Source organism: Tasmannia lanceolata, unplaced genomic scaffold, assembly GCF_043159265.1.
Source record: "Tasmannia lanceolata isolate RefF3 unplaced genomic scaffold, GAP_Taslan_0.1 ptg000008l, whole genome shotgun sequence".
Classification (NCBI taxonomy): Eukaryota; Viridiplantae; Streptophyta; class Magnoliopsida; order Canellales; family Winteraceae; genus Tasmannia; species Tasmannia lanceolata.
Genome location: NW_027518685.1, coordinates 12,833,356 through 12,839,966, shown reverse-complemented (window position 1 = coordinate 12,839,966; position 6,611 = coordinate 12,833,356).

Sequence of the window (6,611 nt, the reverse complement as noted above, 5' to 3'; positions counted from 1 at the left end):
GGTCGAGCAAGCTCCCGTATGCTTTGTGGGCCTATAGGACGTCGATCAGATCCTCTACAGGTGCAACTCCGTATTCTCTGGTGTACGGAATGGAAGCTGTCTTGCCTGTTGAACTGCGAATTCCCTCCCTGAGAGTGATGATGGAAGCTGGGTTGCCAGAATCTGTTTGGGCTCAAGCTAGATATCAAGAGTTACAAATGATTGACGAAAAGAGGTTGAAAGCATTGTACCATGTTCAGGGGTATCAGCGCCGTGTCGAGAGAGCCTTCAACAAGAAAGTTCGAGTTCGAGACCTCAAGAAAGGAGATCTTGTTCTGAAATCCTTCCGGGCACCGGTATATGATCCCAGGGGTAAATTCAAGCCAAAATGGTCAGGTCCATACATTGTTGACGAAGTCCTGCCTGGAAAAGCCGTCAGACTCCTCGATGAAAATGGAGAAAAACTAACAGAGCCAACAAACCTTGACCAACTCAAGAAATACTATGCTTAAGGCACCAGAAGGCCTTCCTTGGCCGACTAGAGCTTCAAACTAAAAATCCTTACTTAACATATCAAAAGAATCCTTTGCAAAACCCTTTTGAGCTTACACAAAATCAAAACATTCTATTTTCATAACCCATAAGCTAGGGGCATTTGTGCCTTGAACTACGCGCGACCTGATCCTCATCCTTTGGGGGTACGTAGGCAGTCTGGCTAGTCCGGATTCGGTCGAAACCTTGGAAAACTTACCAAAACTCCGGTCCTTCAAACCCTAACCTACCTAAAAAGTCCTTTTGGTGCAATAGGCAAAGGTTTGTGGCTAAAAAAAAAATAATAAAAAAAAAATGGAGTCTGAAGGCCCGTTAGATTGAAAACCCGCAAGGGCGATCTAAGCAAAAGTTAGTGTCATTCACCTGCTAAGTTGAAAACCCGAAAGGGCGGCTTAGGCAAAAATCAAGGTGTGAGCCTGCTGGATTGAAAACTCGCAAGAGCAATTCAGGCAAAAATTAAGACAAGCGGTCCGCCAGATTGAAAACTTGAAAATGGCAATCTGGTCAGTGGCAGTGACTTCTCAAGGAGCTGAACAATTGGAGGCAGACAAGACTGGTAACCCGATAATGGCATCATCAAAGTCTGAATAGTGCCAGCATGGCTACTTTGATATTCCTCTAAATTAGGGGCATTTAAGACTAAGCAATCAAAGGGGTTTAATGCCCATGACGGTAATACCGAGCAGGGAATGAATCACTTTTAAGCATAGTATTCGATGCACTCTAAGAGTTGTTGACCTTCACCATTTAAAATATTTGTCAGGTCAAGAAGCAAGTTGAGTCTTTCTTGAAATCCAAGTCTTGTGCTTGTCAATGTCTTTTACTTGTCACTTGTCGATGTATGTCGCGTGTCAAGTCAAAATCTCCCCGGTCTTGTATGGTCAGTACCTTTCCCAGAGCTGGGGTGGCAGGCACCAAAGCAAGAAGTTGCTTCTCCGGAAGACAGATTAAATCAGAGCAAGGTTCAGAAGAATAGCAAGCTATCGGGCCTATTGAGATTTTGTCAGCTGGCAGATTTGAAAGAGACCTTTCAGGCAGAATTGATCTTATGGTTTTCATGTTTCCTCTACACACAGAGTTTTGTAAATCCAATATTCATGAAATGAAATATTTGTTTCCCTGCATTTGTATTGCTTTATTAAGACTCTAGTCATGGAAGTACGAATAACTAGGGGCATCTTTTATGACTTGGCAAATCACGCCAAGTCATAAAAGCTGTCAAATCCACAAGGACAATCAGAATAAACCAATGTCTTCAGCAACTTGAGATGAGAGAAGCTCAAGCGCATCTCGAGTCAAACCTCTAAATTCCCCGAGCTAAGCCTACTCCATAGTCAGCTCATCAGCAAAGCTAGTCTCCAATGGAGTCTAACATCTTACCTCCCAGAGAGTCCGCTGTCAACTGCTCAAAGCATTCAATCCCTAGCAAAATCCAATTCTTTAAAAAGGGGTCAATATCCAAAATCCCAGCAAATCATGAGAGTCCGGTCCTCAGCAAGGAACACGCACTCCCATTTTCTCGGCAAAAGACAAAGCAATTCTCAAAACGATCAATCTGAAAAAAAAAAAGGTTCCCGCTTCTTTGGAGAGACAATGTAATCTCCAAAGAAATCAATCCAAATCCATCAATCCAAATCAATCAATTCAAATTAATTCAAATCAATCAAAGGCAGGAGAGTATCAATCTTTTCATAAGAGTTTTACTCCTTGATCAAATTTCCATTGCTTGTTACTGCGTGAGGGTTCCGCATAACAACGCTTTCCCTTTTGTTACTGTGTGAGGGTTCCACATAACAAATTTCCGTCGCTTGTTACTGCGTGAGGGTCCGCATAACAACGCTTTCCCCTTTGATTAGTGCGTGAGGGTTCCGCCTAATTAAAATTCCACCTTTTGTTACTGTGTGAGGGTTCCACATAACAAATTTCCATTGCTTGTTACTGCGTGAGGGTTCCGCATAACAACGCTTTCCCTTTTGTTACTGTGTGAGGGTTCCACATAACAAATTTCCGTCGTAGGTGTTACTGCGTGAGGGTCCGCATAACAACGCTTTCCCCTTTGATTAGTGCGTGAGGGTTCCGCCTAATTAAAATTCCACCTTTTGTTACTGTGTGAGGGTTCCACATAACAAATTTCCGTCGCTTGTTACTGCGTGAGGGTCCGCATAACAACGCTTTCCCCTTTGATTAGTGCGTGAGGGTTCCGCCTAATTAAAATCCCACCTTTTGTTACTGTGTGAGGGTTCCACATAACAAATTTTCATTGCTTGTTACTGCGTGAGGGTTCCGCATAACCAAGCTTCCCTGTGGTTAGCGTATGAAGGTTCCACCTAACTAAAAAATTCTATTTTCAAGGCGTGAAGGTTCCGCCTGATTATCCCAACCTCATTTCCAGTGCGTGTGGGTTCTGCCTGATTGTTCAAAGTCCAAATTGCAAAAAAAAAAAAAAAATCCAATCCCTTTTGTATCTTTTCATTTGAAATTTTGGGCCGATCAAAATATGTTGTCTCTTCAGCTTTGGCATTCGTGCGACAAGCGCCCTCTGCCAAAGAGGGGCATCTGTAGACACCCCATTTTGACCGGACCATTTTCCCCAAAATCGAATAAATTCTCGAAATCAAATAAAATCCCAATCCCGAAGTTGAGTCGAGGTCCCGAACCGAATCCCGAAATTCCTGAAGAGATGTGCCTGTACCAGTTGGGTAACCACCAAGGCCTCCTCTATTTGCCCTTCGTTTTCACCAAGGACCGCCCTGTTGTGCGTAAGGATTGGTAATAAGTGTACTAAGAAGGGTTGTCCATGGAAGAAAGAGAGGGCAAATATATGTTTCTCTTTATAAAAAACGGGTGGGATAGCCGAGCATGGGTGCCCATTAAAGCAAATAAAAGGGGGTAATGGGGATGTTGATAAAAGTGTAAAATCCTCCTCTAAGGAGGGCATTTTTGGAAGCTCGCATTTCTTTCTCAACAAGCCACAAGCATAGGCCATTGGATCAAAGAGGTGAAGTGTAGGGCTTAGATCAATTAGAATATTCTAGGTTTTAGGGTTTCTAAGAGGGCATTAAGGCTAAAAGAGAGAGATGGATGGCTGAGATGAGAAGGGAATGAAATGGATGGCTGAGATTAGAGGAGGGTGGCAACTTTAGCTATAAAAATAGCAAGTCTCGTGTGAATGAAGGGAGAGATTTTTCTAAAAAAAGAGAGAGGAGTAGCAGAGAAGAGAGAGGGAGAAAAGCAGAGAGGGAGGCAGCCATCTTCTCCGGCCTCCTTCTCCATCCAAATTAGCACAACCACCACCAAACTCTCTTCCATTCTCTTCCCCAAACCACCATCTTCACCCCATCCCACCTTCATTTCCACATCCGACCATTTTTATTTTCATTTTTTCCCTTTGCCATTAATTCCGGCAACCTTGCCGGAATCCGGCGAGCTCAAGACCATCGCCATCACCATTAAAACCATCTAACCCAAATCAAAACCCACCTCTGCAAATCTCTACCTCCGACCGGATCCGCCGGCCAATCTCCACCACCACCGTCATCCACCAGCAACCCAAACCCATCTTCCTCCCCACACCGGCCAGCCATTGTAACCCCGTCTGTACCTCCCCTCCATCTTCTCTACTCATCTCCACCATTAACCCATCCCCATCTACATCACAGCCACCGCCATCACTTCCAAAAACCCGATTCCGGCCACCACCTTCTCCGGTCACCATTCCCACCTCATTTCCACTGACCGGCCAACCATTTCACGCAACCTTCCACCGAACCACCATCTCCATTAATTCCGGGAACCCTCGCCGGAATCCGGCCAAAAACCCCGTTAAACCCGAGTCCACCCAAACTCATCATCTCACCTACCTCCTACTCTAAACTCGGTTTCTACAAACCCTTCTCTATTTTGCTAGCCACCATTATCACTAAACCCCCCCCATTCCGGTCATCTTCTCCGATTTCCCTGACCGGAATCCGGTGAGAAATCACCCAAAAAATTCTATTCCACCAAAACCCATCTCACGGCCACCCTCACCATCATCACTTCTACCCATCTTCCCCCTTCTACCCCAGCTATTGAGCTCAACCATCCCCATTACTAACCCCTGCTCTGCAATTCCGGCAAGAGAAACCCCTCTCTGATCATCTCAAACTTCCACATCCGACCCTTGCTGCCATTCCTCTTCTCTGCAATTATTCGGGCAACCGCCATCAGATCCGCGGCATCGATCATCACCCTTGCAAATTCGTCGATCTTCTCCGACGTCCCTGCCTCCCACGGTCATCAAATAGGAGGTCAGTAGAAGAGTTTCCTAGAACACTTGGATCAAGGAAGAGCAAGAAGAAATTCAGCTATCCTTGCTCAAAACCCAGGTAATCATCCCTCCTTTTATTTTAGCTCGTGAATGGCATGGAAGAATTTAATAAAATTTGGAATGTTGTGCCTTATTCAATCAGTTATCTAAATTTTAGCATGCTAATTGGTTCTCTACCCATTTACGAAATCATGTATTAGAAGCTCAAGCTCCCCCTAGGATTGTTTGATACACTTTTCTTAATTTTGTATCCAATATTGAAGGCTGAGAGTGTGTTTTCATCTCTGTTTTGGATTGGGCTTACCCATGCTATATGCATACTCATACCACAATGTATGTTGGAGATATCTTGTGTCTAGTTTTGGATCGCTATAGCGTGGGTCTGTGTTCGTAAAATGTGGCATCGTAATGGGAAATTTGTGACCAGTTAGGTTTGTTCACTTATCAAGAGCAGTGATGCATTGAATCAAAGGCTTCTTCCTTTTGTTTTGGGTTGTAATTTGTCAAAGTTTTAATGATAGCCCAGTCTAGATTTGTAAGATCAGTCAACACCTCCTCTCTAAGGCATTTTCTTGGGTCTTCACAGGAGGCATAAATTGGTTTGCACAACTGCACAAAGTTGGTCATTACTCTTCATTTGGTGTTGGATTGCCAATAGCATGAGTAGTTATCGCCTCCTGATCTAGGTCAAGTTTTTGTTTTTCCTTTTGGGAGCTCGCAAAGAGAGTCCTAATAATTCCTTTCTGCAAAGCAAGTTAGATACAAGTATCAGGGCAAAGGAGTGCCCATGTTTGCACCATTGGTCGAAGGTATTGACGTCATCATGCCCGTATAGCCGCACATATTCAGTCTGTACATTCTACACAATTAGCAGTCTTCCCTGTTGCAACAGTTTCACAAGCTCAATTTGTCTTTCCTTCATCGCTTCATCAATTTAGGAGAGCTATTTAGGGATCGCAAAGAAGCATGTGGGAGCCATTAGGATGGTAAATGATAAAATGATCAGTGCAGTAGGAATTGCATGGGTGGAACAATGATATTCTTCTTAACACTCCACCATGTTTGCACTTTTGTACTTCGACAATAGCATTCTTATGCTTTGGAATTTACACAAATTTGGTTTGTACCCTTTGTTTAGCCCATTCATTAAGCAAAGTTGTTCAGGATAAAATTCTTGTTGCATATTCAATCTAATAATTGCATTAGACCATCTCATCTTCCCTTGCATTGTATGGTTCTCGGTTCCAGTTTTGCCCTGATTATGTATCCCTTGAGATGTTCCGTAATTCCGAGGCTCTTGGTCTACATATTTGAACAACTCAAGGTGGATCTTGGTTTCTTTCGAATTCGATCTTAGGGTGCCTTCGATTCTTGGGAAAGTCTTTGTCGGGTTTAGGCGATGACGGAATGTTTCTTGAGCCAACCCCTTGCCCTTCCTGTTAATTTTCCTATCTTAGGGTCATCACAAGGTTTGAGGGGTTTCTTTCCTTTTCGGGATTATTCTTTGCACGTTCCTTGGGATTCTCTTTGCATTTCGGGATCCCCATCGATTTCGGGAACATTGTCGGGTTTAGGCGACGACGGACGGCAACCTCCTGAGCCAAAACCCCCTTTCGATCAAAAGGGATAAAAATACATAAAAATCAAATAACAAAAATCCAAAAAAAACATCAAAAACACTCAAAGGCGTATTTCGAAAAGCAATTCGAACTACGTTGGCTTGATCCCTTTCTACAGGGTACGTAGGCAGCTTGGGATCGTCATCCCAAGT